The following is a 14,799-nucleotide window of genomic DNA, read 5'->3' as shown; positions in this document are numbered from 1 at the left end:
CCTTATAATTCGATGCCATATTGTGTTGCTTGTGTGGTTCATAGAGAGAGCTTGGACTGCCTGTGAAATCACGAATAAAATTATCAAAGAAGTGTAACAAAGCGGACTATCAGCCACATGCCATGAAAGGTGGCCTTGAATATTAGCAACTAGTAATGGACAAGTACATTGAAATAATGCATCAGCAGGGATAGACGAAGGTGCAAGTAACAAAATGCTTTTTTTGTACAAGAGAAAAGGGAAATTTTGGGGGCTCCCCAGCTGAGCTGGTTACAGACCCAAGTAAGAACAATCTCCATGAAATCATTGAAGCCAAGAATGTCATTGTTATGGATGGTGAGACCCTGAAAGATTGCCTTATAAAATCAATATGCAAAATGTTTGATACTGGTTTAAAAGTAAAAAAGAGTCATATTTACTTCAGTTTATGAAGTGCAATGTACAACAACTACTCTTTGTTGTGAACAGACTTGGAATGTACTGGCTATAAATTGGAAGTAACTGAGAATTTTTAATGAGCAAATTGTCTTGGACATAGAATGGTGGAAGGAGATGCTAAAGAATATTGAACAATTCGACACATCATAATTATATGAACTGGCTTACCTAATGCTTAGAGATGGCCTTACAAGATGTGATTATTGCTAAAGTCAGAATAAATAATGTATATCAAAGTTCCAATAAGTTTGTCCAGCATTTAATATGAGAGAATTCACCTACTTCTAGTTTTTGTCTGATAATGTTGAGTGAATATTTCAAAATAGTTCAAACCATTTGGGAAACTATAAGATCATACAATGTAGGAAATTCTCAATGAGGTCAAATTCAATTGTACTTTTATGTTATTAACAAATTATACACCAGACCATGTGTCCTTCTATGTTACACCATGTGCCAGAAAATAGAACATGAAGCCACATAATGCACAATTTCAGTACGGTGGAAATCACCAAATATCTAATTGCCACTAATGAACAATATCATGTACTCTGTTTACATTCACTACCAAATGACAAATTAAACATTAGGTGTCAGGAATTATTAGATAACTTATTTTTCCGCCAGTTTACAAGCAAATAGCTCACTATCCAGGGTTGATTAACAACTCTACACAACCTTAGTGGAGTTATACCATCAATTATATGCCATCCATTTATTCTCCTAACAGCCATTTCATCTTGTATTCTTACATTTGCAGTTCTGGTTCATGGTTGAAAAACAGTCTTCCTTAGAAAATTAGTAAAATTATCGTCAGCTCTGGTTTACTCGGTCACATAGAAAAAAATGAAGATTATAACCCTCTTGCTTGCCAGTAAATGTTGTCTATCAAATCCCTGACATTAGGGAAATTCCTACAAGGCCTTAAAATGTGTTGTCAGACTTTTAGTAGTTCACTCTGCTTCTCCAAGTCTTGGGTATCTTACCTTTTATCTCCCTGCAGTCTATTCTGCACTTTATGTTTTCAAATTCAGCCTAAAAAACTTCAGGTAAATAAATAATGGGCAGGCTCCCCAACATCAAATACAGGAAATTGGCCCATGCAATAATTTATCTGACACTACTAATTCAGAAATATCAAACCTAAAAGCCAGATCTTGCGGAAATATTAAGCGAGTAAAAAGGATTCAAAATTCATCAATGGCTGTATTTAAATCACTAATGTCCTTCCACATTCAACATTGTTTTTGAGAAACTTTTTTTGTTTACCTCAGAGGCATGAAAACTGATTAATTCCTAAGTTGATTGAAGCTGATGGGTATTCACATCTGTATTCACTTCTAGCTTCTTTGCCAGACTCTGATGCCTCGCATCTTTTCGCTCTACACAGAGATTCCTCCTCAACTTTTGTGCAGGGGAAAACCGAGGGTACGGCTCCCAGTTTCAATAAGAGTACTCAGTTTAAAATCACTTGGTAAGAAGTGCTCGGAAAAACAGAAAATATTTCCTACCGAAGTAAAATAGGCATCTCCCCTTTTCATAAGTATTTCCCACTTTTTCGTTCTTTCTTTATCTGGCTTGTCCGAAGGAAACTCAGTCGTGGAAATGATAAATTAGGTCGGTTTTTGCTTCGATTATTAGAGTTTGCAGCCGTACAACACTTGTGTCCAGCTCTTTTCCTTTTCCTTACCACATTTGCTCCTGACAAGTTGCTCTAACCTACATACATTCGAATTTTTTCGTTCTTCCCCGACATTTCGACCGCCATTTTGAAAGCTCGAGGGCTATTAAGCTTCACTTGCATGCAACTTCCGGTTTTTTTCTGGAATCGGTGTATTGTCCGGGTCGCCCGGGGGGGGGTACTTTGGGAATTTCTGGGTGGGGATGTGCCGCTGGGACCATGGAACCCTTAGCCTATGCCAGAGCTAGTTCAGCTTAATTTTGCTACCCTATACTAGAGTAAACTCCCCAAATCCCCCCATCTATCGACACTATTGCGGCTGATTTACGCAAATTTAAACTTGGTGATTTGATTTTTTTTATATTTTTGAGTGGCAATTCCTGGTTTCCTTAGTCTAGATAAAATCTTCAAGCAACTAGTCAGTTTTGGGGAAAATGATACCCTATTCTAGACCCAAACGCTCTGATTTATATACCCTATCCTAGAGTAAACTGCTTGAAAACCATACCCTTCACAGCGGCACATACCTATTTAGCCCATATATGGCAGTGCCCCCCCCCCCCACCCCGGGCCGGATCGTCGTTAAAAAATGCCAAAAGAGAGCAACGGCGAATCGAATGACTAGAAATGATTTTTAAATCAATTGAAAAGAACAGAAAAGAACTTTACCTTAGAAAGACGAAGATCCGTTGCGCAGTTTGCAGACATTTTTATTCGTGCGCCAGTTTGGAGTAATGATCAGTTACACGGTTGGCTTAGATACTGACTTTGCAATTTGAGATACATGTAAAATTTATGCACAAACATTGTTTTTGTTATTTAAATGTCCTAAACGTTAAACAAAAGAACTCTTTGTTTCGCCAGCCAATAGTTTTCTGATTCTCTCATGAGTCCGAAAACGTCACTGCACAATACTCAGTCACAAGAACATTCCATTAATTTACTCTGATTGGGAAGGATGAGCACGAGCGTTCCGCGCGGGCAGCTTAAGAGCAATCGTCCCAAAATTTCGCCTAGAGGTATGCAAAATGAAAAAATCGAAAGCCCCAAACTTTGCCAGAATATAGGTCTGGATGAACTATTTCTAGAAAAAATACTTTAAGTTCGATTAGATTTTTGTTTTACGCGAACGGCGACAAAATCGGATTAGCGGCTCTCACATCAGTTTCACGAGCTCCAAACAATGCATTATTTGAGCTTCGCTTAAAAATAAACAAAACGGTAAATCTGGCCATTGAATATCTTAATGAAAAGAACACATATTTACGAACAGTCTGAAATGTTATTCGTCCGATTCCATCGCAAACTGAATTTTTGGGCGATTTTTGCTTTTCTTCAATATTTCACTCATTTCGGCGGCCAAAAAAAAAGCAGAATTGAGAGGGTAAAATAGCACCTTGGTACATGACATGGAGTTACGTCAAGTTAATCCAGCGAAAGAACAGGGTTTCTTCTCCAAATAGCTGAAATAAAATTTTTGGGCTACTTAAAATGCGAAATTTTAGGGCGCCAGACAAAGGTGGCACAAAGGACAAAACACGCTATTCCTTGTCACGCAACAAGAGGTGAAAAATCAACAAAGCGCTCGTGGAAAAGACAATAAGCCAGTTTTTTGGCGAAAAATCGTTACTATTCCGAATAAAAAGCTACTTTCTATCAATATTTGTCCTGTCTGCTGCTCAGGTTGCCTGAAATTTAAACTTTTAGCGATTATTTTTCGAAGCAAAATACAAAATCCTCATGTTTTGAAGGGCCGAGGACGGATACAATTTGTAAATTGTAACAAACCGTAAAATCGATACTTTGTCGTATTTATACTTCAATTTGAGTATTGTAGTTAATCTGTGCATACCATTTATCAGCGTCAAGCATGGACTGCATGTGTATTGGCTTCACAAGTTGTTTCCGTTAACTGCACCCCGCTGCTCGCGAAATGTTCAAACACTAAAGTTTGCGTGACAGGCGGCCAGGCCACAATTGCACGGGCACGTAACACAAAGTACTTAAGTACTACTCAAGTACTTAGCACACAATGACTGACACGAACACTTTAATTTTGCTTTCGATATCCACAAATAAACGCTTAAAACCGCCCACCAACACATAATCAGATTACGTCAGAGTCGATAATCTGTACCGCGTTTGTACAGTTGCATGATGCACGTTAAGAAATGGCAACCTGTGGCTACTCTGAACTTGTTAGAGGGGTGTGTGGATGCAGTAGTTCCAACCCGGCAAATGCTGTGTGTGAAACGATAGAAAGGTGCGGAAGAAACATCAAGAGTCAGTTGAAGTTTTTCGACTGCTTTGATTCAACTTTGCAAACGGAGGCAGATCTCCTTCTCTTGTCAATATTTCTCACAAATTGTGTAGAGGTTATGCAAGGGGTAAACAATGAAATAAGTCGAGATGGTTACTAAAGTAAGGCAATGCCTTGTAGTTTTGCTTCGGTTTTTCCCCGAGTCATGCACGCACCTGTCACTGGACACTACTAATACTAGCTAGCAAAAGAAGAGGTAGCAAGATGAGGATTATACTTTAATTGCATGCAAATAAACTCAGGTCAACTCACCATCACAAGGTGAAGATGATCCACGTTACCAGGCTCTCGTCCCAGACCCCTTTCGTACCGATTTGTTATGTGACCTTTCTGTTACTCCTCCCTGCTTGGACACGGCATTAGACTAAAATATTCTGGTCCCGAACCCCATCGGGTAAAGCAAAGGCAAAAATGTAATACTAATCCCCCGCCTCTCTTGGAATGCAAAGGGAAAAAAAATTAATTATCCCCCACACCCTTGAGAAGGGCAGAGAGTCAAAGCCCACACAAAGCCCTACCCATGCCCCATGTTTTCCCGGGTTGGAGGTTGGGGGTTTCTAGTGACAAGTGAATTATATTTCCCCAAGAGAAAATGATCTCTTGATCGATTTGCCTCATTAGCAAAAGCGAAAAGGAACATTTTTTCAAGAAAGGATTACCAGTCAGATGTACAGAATTTCGCGGATCAGTTATGAAACCCTCTACGCAGATATAAGGTATATAGGTGGTTGAAACGCACGCTCTAAGTGATCCCAGAGAGGACTGCCTCCATGTGGCGTGTGACCATTCCCATGACAAGTGCTGTCCTTCTTGTGACCAGCTGGAATCCATAATGATGGAAACTGAGTCTTCATTAAGATCCTCCGAGTTGAGACCGCGATGACTTGATGTACACACTTCAACAAGCCTATCAGGCAATTGAATCATGGACGGCTCATCAGTTGAGATCAATTCAGCAGGACAAGTCAAGAACGAATCTTCTGGAAAACCTGGAAACGTCTTCAATTCTCATCACACAGGACTGGGCCATGAAGTTCCTGCCACAAAACTACAGGGAAACGCAAGCTGATTGGTTTGCCGAAAGAGGGATTTCTTGGCGCACTAGTGTTGTTGCCCGTAAGATTGCTGACAAGCTGCAGCACCAAGCGTTTGCTCACATAGTCGAGAATTGCAGTCAAGACAGCAACGTGGTGGTCTGCATCATACGACACACACTCCAAGAACTCAAGAAAGAACATCCGGAGATTACAACTGCCTTTCTTCGACAAGACAACGCCGGGTGTTACAACAGCTTTTCCATGTTAGCTGCTTGCCGACTTATGAAAGAAGCGACTGATAACAAAGTTGAGAGAGTGAAATTCAGCGACCCACAAGGCGGTCAGGGTCCATGCGACAGAAGAACAGCAACGATCAAAGCATATCTTCTTCGCTACATTAATGAAGGCCATGATGTAGTCTCTGCGGATGATCTAAAACGAGCTATTCTATCTCATGGTGGTGTCAGAGTTGCCCGAGTTACCTTGATTGATTCCACTAAGCAGCATTCAATCTCGTTGCAGGGGAAACTAGAAGGAGCGAGCAACTTAAATAATTTCCATTATGGAGAGGAATGTCTGACTGTATGGAAAGCATTTGATGTGGGAGAAGGAAAAACCATACCATGGTCTCAGTTACAAGGCAAAAAAATATTTTTTGCTTACTTTTACCAAATTTCTATTTTCTCGCGCGCTTTTTTTTCGAGGCACGCTCGACGGACTAAGTAAGGGCTGCCCGTATTATATCAAGGTTACCGCTAATGTAATTAATCGAAGAATCTTAGGTTCGGTTTATACCCTTATTACTGATGGCGCTTTTATTTCAAATGTCATTGCCACAAACTGCAACAAAATCTCGTGTCTTGTACTATAAGTTAGTTATTTTTTATGCTCTCTTTTCCTTAGTCCAAACGGGTTCAGTGAAGGATGCAGTATTCCCCGAGAGTTCCTTTTCTCCTGGAGACTTCCAAAACGTCTCTTTGTTTGACAACACGCGGTCTCCTGTTGAAGACAATCCAGAAAACACCGTTCAAGGAGAGCAAAACATTGCATCCGCTGACAACGAGCACGCTGGTCTTTTTTCCTGTCCAGTTGAAGGATGCGTGAGTACTTTTCAGCGCCATTGTAACCTGGAGCGGCAGATGCATTATGGCAAGTACAAATTTGTAGAGGAAAGACACTCGCTTCTCGACAAGGCAAAGATTATTTACGCTGAAAAACTACAGGAAGCATCAAGCGCACGGCCATTTATTGCCGGTTCTGAGCTTTCAGAGCAAAGTGTTCAGGCGTTACCGCAGGGCTGGGGATTGCGATCTACGAAGAAGGCTGCCCGTTTCAGTGCTAAGCGCGCAGAAGGCCTACCTAGACGAGAAATTTAAAATAGAGAACAGACAGGATTCAAAGCAGACCCCGCACAGGTGGCTCAAGATATGAGACATACAAAACATGAAGACGGGAGCGGCAGATTCACTGTAGATGAATTCCTAGCCCCACAGAAATAAAATCTTATTTTTCAAGAATGGCGGCGAAATTCAGGCAAGAAAGTCACGACGCTGCAGACGAGTCTGACGGTCAAGCTGTTGCAGAGCAAGATGCGTATTCCTCCACCCGTGCGCACATTCTTGAAGAGTGTCGGCTGATCGACCCGATCAGTTACGATACATACAATCTCTGTGAACTGTCCTCAAGAAATAAGCTAACCAAGCCCAGCGTCCCTATTTTGCGCATAATATGCAGCCACTTTGAAGTGGAAATTGACAATATTCCACTAAAGCTAAAAAAGCTGTATGTTCAATTAATTGAAGAGCTCGTGAGATCGTGTTCGTGTACATAACTGTCTTAAATTTTTGTTTACATCGATGTGAGACTATTCATCCCTATTGGGTCTTTACGTCGATCAGAGTCATCACATGTTACATGCATCGATTAGGATCGACAGACCCATTACCCATGCCTCCGTCGTTTAGTTTTAGTTTTTCACATTAGTTTGGCTACAAAACAACCTCGAGTTTCATGCTAATAGCCTATAGCCACCAAATTTGTCAAGATGTTCACGATTAACAGGCCCAGCGCGCTGGAGTAGGGGTAGACGTATCTTGTGAAATAATTATTAAACAAAAATAGGAAAAAACTATTCAAGTATTGGGGTTCGGAACAAAATTGTACTAAGAATAAAGGAGGTATAACAACTACTTCTTTTAATTACATTACAAATCGAACCCCTATTAAGCGGTGACCTATTAAACGGCCACCCTTCTTAGGCGGCCGGTAATCGAAGTCCCAAAATCCATATCCCCAAGGGTGATTGTTTAGTAGGGACAATAGAGGGTGGACTGTGGAACACGTGCAAGGTGCGTTGGCCTTCAGCAGTCTGTCACGCAATTCTCACTGTTTGTAGTGGTCGGCAGTTAACGGAAACAACTTGTGAAGCCAATACACATGCAGTTCATGCTTGGCGCTGATAAATGGTATGCACAGATTAACTACAATACTCAAATTGAAGTATAAATACGACAAAGTATCGATTTTACGGTTTGTTACAATTTACAAATTGTATCCGTCCTCGGCCCTTCAAAACATGAGGATTTTGTATTTTGCTTCGAAAAATAATCGCTAAAAGTTTAAATTTCAGGCAACCTGAGCAGCAGACAGGACAAATATTGATAGAAAGTAGCTTTTTATTCGGAATAGCAACGATTTTTCGCCAAAAAACTGGCTTATTGTCTTTTCCACGAGCGCTTTGTTGATTTTTCACCTCTAGTTGCGTGACAAGGAATAGCGTGTTTTGTCCTTTGTGCCACCTTTGTCTGGCGCCCTAAAATTTCGCATTTTAAGTAGCCCAAAAATTTTATTTCAGCTATTTGAAGAAGAAACCCTGTTCTTTCGCTGGATTAACTTGACGTAACTCCATGCCATGTACCAAGGTACTATTTTACCCTCTCAATTCTGCCTTTATTTTGTCTTCCAAAATGAGTGAAATATTGAAGAAAAGCAAAAATCGCCCAAAAATTCAGTTTGCGATGGAATCGGACGAATAACATTTCAGACTGTTCGTAAATATGTGTTCTTTTCATTAAGATATTCAATGGCCAGATTTACCGTTTTGTTTATTTTTAAGCGAAGCTCAAATAATGCATTGTTTGGAGCTCGTGAAACTGATGTGAGAGCCGCCAAACCGATTTTGTCGCCGTTCGCGTAAAATAACAATCTAATCGAACCTTAAGTATTTTTTCTAGAAATAGTTCATCCAGACTCATATTCTGGCAAAGTTTGGGGATTTTCGATTTTTTCATTTTGCATACCTCTAGGCGAAATTTTGGGACGATTGCTCTTAAAGACGGCGGTCTGTTCTTTTGTATGGCAGCATGAAAATGTAAAAAACTATGCGCACGCACAAAATGCCAGGCGCGCCTTTTGGCGGGAAATTTGTTAGCGTGACGAATGTTGCAAATAAAATCAAGGGGTTATTTTTAACTTTAAAGCCCATTAATTGTTTTGTTTGGGAAACTTGCGTGGTGAAATGTCTTCACGGAAATGTTACGTTTGTAACAGCAAAACAACTTCCCGTTGGTTCCGTATTCCTGAGGAAATCGTCGAAGATGTACGTAAATGCTTCAACGTCGAAGAAATTGAAAGCCAGGAGGACCTATGTGCTTCGTATAGACGAAATTTAACTCGGTGGCGTGAATGCCCAACAAACGCCAGCAAATATTTCGTTTCAGTTAATTCAAGAGGACAACCCTGTATTAACAAATCGACAGTAGCTCGGAAAAATCGCAAGACTGCGTTACTGCGAAGCACTTCGCCTTCCCATGAGTTATCGCTTCTTGTGACTTTGCCCGAAGACTTGTTTTTGTTTATCGCTGGGTTTCTCAGCGTGTCAGACGTTTCGAGGCTGCGACAGACTTGCAGCTATGCAAATCAAATTTGCCAGTTCAACATCCTCTGGAAACTCTTGTTAAGACGCGACTTCCCCGAACAGCTGAGTGATCTCGACGAAACAGTTCTTTCCAACTCTTTTCTTTCGTACAAAGTTCTCTTCAAGTCTAAACGCTCGTGGGAAGGTCATCATGCGGCGATTTCCCACCGTGCTAAAGAGCTCGCTTCAAAGGAAATAAAACTTTTGGAGGAAAACCAAGTTGCCCAACATCGCTTTAGCAACCTAAAAGCAAGGCTTCAATCACTCCAGAATGATCAAGATCCAAGAACGCCAGTCACCAAACTACAAGAGCAGGTAAATTAAATTTCATCAGTCTATTGCACGCAGAGCGGCTACAGCATATAAATCACACAACCTTTTAATATTGTACAATTGAACTGAATAATATTGTAATACCCAAGTCCACAGTTGAGACAGATAAGTTGCTGGGGTAAAAATTGGTTTTATAGGTATTTGTGGACAGGATATGCGTCATCGACTTTGTTGCGGATAGCTACCGTCAAATTATTTCAATTCTTACATATACGTTATCTCAAATTTGTGAGAAACTAAAAGAAGGAAGGCATCTGGCCTTGTTACTCCGTTCATTAGACTCTCCATAGAGAGTAATCTGGGTGTCAAGCTTCTGTTAGAAATGCTTGTTTTAAAAGATATGGACGAAGTTTCACGCGCGGACATTTCGTCTATCAACAAACGAAGTCGAAATGTTATCAAAATAGGCCTTAACTCAAATGTTTGATAAAGAAATCCACGTCACATCCCCAAACTGGGATTCATGAACAGCTTCTGAAGCTTTTATGTACAGAAATGAGAACTTATTGATGGAAATACGGATAATATTGGTTCTTACTGTTTCCTCGGCGGTCCGCACACCACACAACTTCAGTCTTCCCCAAAACAAAGAATTACCCCATGGGACAATGTACTCGTTTGACATCATACACATGTACAGGAAATGTTGAAAATTCAACAGGAGCTATCTAAAAATGAGTGATACAATCTTAGTGAGAAATCATGCTGATAATGTAAGGAAGAGCAAATCAATAAAGTGAATCTAGGCAGAAGCTACACAATATCTAAACATTGGACTTGGCATTGTGCCATCTGTTGAAAAGTATTTTCAGCCAAAAAAAAAAAGCTATCAAACGTTAAGTGAGCAATTCTCACAAACCCAATATAGCTACATGTCTTTATTACATAAAATCATTATGATTGTTAATAGGACAATCACATGACTTTTGGAGGGCATATAGTTTATTTGTGGCCCGAGTAGCATCATTTGCGTCCGAGCGCGAAGCGCAAGGGCGCAAATGATGCTACGAGGGACACAAATAAACTATATGACCGACAAAAGTCATGCGATTATCATTATTATCAATACACAAGGCCAAATCGTACAAATTCATTTAATAAGAAAAAAATGTTTAACAGAGATGACTGCCTTGTAAGCTCCCGCCATCCCTCTCTGCCGCGGCGAGCAAAATGAAAACACAACGAAAACCAAATAAACTCAACTAACTTCTCCGCATCTTTCCAAACGCCGTCCGTGTTCTGCCCTTCCATGAAGTATCGATTCAATTTCTGCATGTCTCCTGACTGAATGGATGATTTGTGTTTTGGTTTCGCATTGTTTTCTTTCGTAAATAGCTTGGCCTTCGCTTCACACATTTTGTTGGCAGACATAAATTCGCTGTCTTGCAAAATGTTTATGTTTCGGCTGAGTGGAGCACAGGTTAGATGGCGATGAATGGCCGCTCTAATTCCAGTCAATGCACTTGGAGTTAATGCTTGGCCTTTCTCTGTTTTCACTTCAGCGAAGAACTTTCGCAGAATTTCACTCAAGTCCGTTGCACTTACTGTTTTGAGATCCACTGTAATTTTTCTTTTCTCACACCATTTCTCGAACTTTTTTACTCCCCACTCAGTTGCTCTCTTGGTGTTTTTCGCTTGAGCTTTTTGCTCAATCTCATCCAGTTGCTCGTTGTCTAAGTCCGAGTTTTGACTAGAAAAAAGCTGAAAATTTGGGAGTTCTTCCATTTTAAAATGAAATTTCCAAACGGCAAACGTTCACTACGCAAGCTGTTCGCACCTGAATGGTTTTCCCGCGTCAATAAACGTAACCTGATTGGTTAATATTCATCGGATGATGAACCGAGAACCAATCAGCTGCAGGGCCGCAAAGCGCGTGTTTTCAAGAGGGCGGTTTTCAATTTGGCCGCGTATATTGATAATAATCCAAAATTTGTTTACCTCCAAAAGGTATTTTTGAGCATTCTCAAAAAGAAGACTGGGCAAAGTCAAGACGGCTTTGTGTATGCCCATCAAGAGAGAGGGAAACCAATGAAGTTACTTAGAGTTAGTCAGCCACAAATAGGTAGCTCAAGTGCATCCGCCAGTACATTGAAAAAGAGAAGCCAGGTCATCGAAAAACTTGCAGAAAATTTGTCATCACCAAGTACATGTACAAGTACAGCAGAAAATGATGTAATTCACCAGACAGCCATTTCTATTCGCCGAAAACAACAACAGTTCATCAATTCATTTAAGGAAGGTGGAGTAAACATCATACAGTCATTCACTTTGAACCAGGTAAAATCTACACTCTCAATGATTAAATTTACATTATGTATAATCAATAATTTATTATATCAATAAAAAAAAAATAGAATAACAATATGGCACTAGTGCATGAGACAATCAAAATTTCTGTCAACCAGTTTATAAAATACATCACCTGCAGAATCTAGACAAAAGTCACTGACTTCAAAAGCAAAACTTGTTATACACAAAGGCCATGTCTCTAATAAATTAAAAGCAGCTTTCATTTTTTAGGTTGCAGAACTTAAGACTCACATGCCCATGGAAATGTTGAAAATGATTAAAAGAACCTTCAAAGAAGCGCTTGGTAAGCATAGTTGTATACAAACAACACACTTTATCTATCTAACATCATTTAAACAGGCATGTACATCATTCATTGCTATTTCAACAATGCCAATACAGAAGTGAGAAAAGCAAAGTAACTTTATCTACATTGTACACTACCTAAAAACTATTAGTATAAATCTACCAGTGTTCTATCATGAATGCTGTTCTCTGATTGGCTATGCTACTCACTATATATTCTGTGATAGAGTGAGTAGCATAGCAGTGCACCCTTGTTTCAAAATGATGGCCGCTTCTTGACATTTTTGGAGTGTCTCTGAAGAGGACTTGGATAAAGTTTTGAACAACTAGTAGATTTATACTAAAACAATTAGATTACATGTATTCACTCTCGATTTCTATGTGTGATAGTTGGCTCGGCCTTTGGCCCATTGACTATCATGCGATAGAAATCTCGAGCTCATAATCTAATTGTTTAATATAGGTGCGATGTCAAGGTAAACCTAATGCAGGTAGTGTACAAAACTCATATAAAAAGATAATGACAAGCACAAGTACAGTACAAATAATATGTTTCCTGAAAGTAGAAAAAAAAATGGGCTCTTCCAATATACATGTACTTCTGTTTGCTTTAAATCGTTTCGCTCCCAGGAGAAATAAGTATATTAAATTATTCTCTTTAACAATTTTACAATGCCATGTAGGCAGGTATAGAGAATTGAAAAAAAGAAAACCAGCCAGGGTATATAGTCTTGACATAACACCAAATTTTCAGGACAAGTTCAGATTTTGGAGTGGAAGGGCTAGAACTGGATATGCACTTTTTCACAGAAACAATAGTTAAGACTTGTTACCAGGGATCCGGTACACTTTCAAGACACCAAACTGACAAATTGCTGTTGATTCTATAAATTCACCTACAAACATGTGTAATTGAAGAACTGTTCACACCAAAGACGCAGCCACTTGAAGTCCATGGAATTTCAATATGAATGTGGAAGTTTTGAAAGTTCTTCTGGAAGAAAGTGTCCTTTGTTCGAGTGACAAACATCTCTGATGTAATTACCAAAACTGTGGCTCAACTGAATGAAAGTGGTCTCCTTATGAAGAAAAGCAACATTCCTGAAAATGTTTTATGGGCACTTCTCTCCGGTGACAAGGGAGGAAAATCCACCAAATTGTTATTGCAACTTCTCAACTGCAGGGAGCAACACTCGGTTCATACTGCTTGCCTTTTAGCAATTTTTGAAGGGGACAAAGACAATTACGAGTGCATAAAAGAGGTTTTTGGTCCAATCATTGAGGCGACACAAAAAGTCTTGGCTAATGTATCAGAACTGAACTTAAAGGTGGATCTACCAAAATGTGCAAGTACCTGTACCAAAGCAAATGAGAAACAAGTTTTTGAAATCAAAGGGATGCAAAATTGGCCAATGGAGCTCCAGCAGGTTATCCAAAATCCCCAGAGTGACCATTGTAATGAACACTGTTTCTATTGCAAAAAAATAACTGGTTCAACGTGTGAAACACCCACTTTGCAGAGTTCTGATGGTACAAGAATGGAGTGCTGTATTACTAAATGCTGGCTGAGTTTGGGAGGAGACTGGGAATTTATTGCAAGGCTTTTAGGTCTAACAGGTCCAAATGGCACGTACTTCTGCAACTACTGTCATGCCACAATTAAAGATCTCGAGGGGGAAAGCCACACACACCCTGGATTTTGAATAGTACCTCCAATGGCAATCGCATAAAACAGTTTTCTCCTCGCAGCTTTGAATCAATGTCATCCGATAACGAAGATTTTGTAAATGGTGGTTCAGTCAAAGCTAAAGCAAACCGATGTCATAACTGTGAGTCCAAACCAATCTTCCAAGCATCTGGACCTGTCATTGAGTCTGTGTCATGCATGCCCCTCCATCTATCTCTTGGTCTTGGAAAGCAGGCATTAGAAATTGTTGAAAATGAAGCTCTTGTTTTAGACAAGACCATTAAAGAGGCAGATGGAGATGCATGCCCAGAACTGGCAGAAGCATTCCAAAGAAGAGAAACCTTGAACCTTGAGTGCCTTCAACAGTATCAGCAGTTGGAAGAAATTAATGAAGCTATTAGTAATGCAGAAGATGTTCTTCAGTCATTCTTAAATGAAACAGCAGCATTCCATCAAAAGGAAGGCAGAAGGTACTAAGGTCACTCCAAATGATATCTGAAAAACAATATGCAGTTTCAAAAATCTATATAGGTTTATAGGGAAGTACAAAGCTTAACTAGAATTTCAAAAAGGAAAATAAAACTAAAAAAACTTTGGTGTTGCAATCGATAGGGCTACATTTGTATTTCCCAGAACAAGAAAACCAGATTTGTTAAAATACCTGTAGGCTGTATAAAGTTCTAAAACAATAAAACTACCTCACACACCTGTAGCTTGGGAGGTTCATATTGCATGCTACATGTATTCAATACCCTTCTTACATCATTTTTGCATGATCTCTGCTTCACAATG

The 14,799-nt window shown here is 39.8% G+C and overlaps 1 pseudogene; it reads left to right on the top strand.

Moving 5' to 3' along the window:
* Positions 1-8,806: 8,806 nt before the first annotated feature.
* On the top strand, positions 8,807-14,499 carry LOC145485466 (uncharacterized; annotated as a pseudogene).
* The last annotated feature ends 300 nt before the right edge of the window (positions 14,500-14,799 follow it).

This window comes from Orbicella franksi, chromosome 4, assembly GCF_964199315.1.
Source record: "Orbicella franksi chromosome 4, jaOrbFran1.1, whole genome shotgun sequence".
Taxonomy (NCBI): domain Eukaryota; kingdom Metazoa; phylum Cnidaria; class Anthozoa; order Scleractinia; family Merulinidae; genus Orbicella; species Orbicella franksi.
Note: the sequence above shows the minus strand (reverse complement) of the source record. Positions and strands in the feature narration are given on the sequence as shown.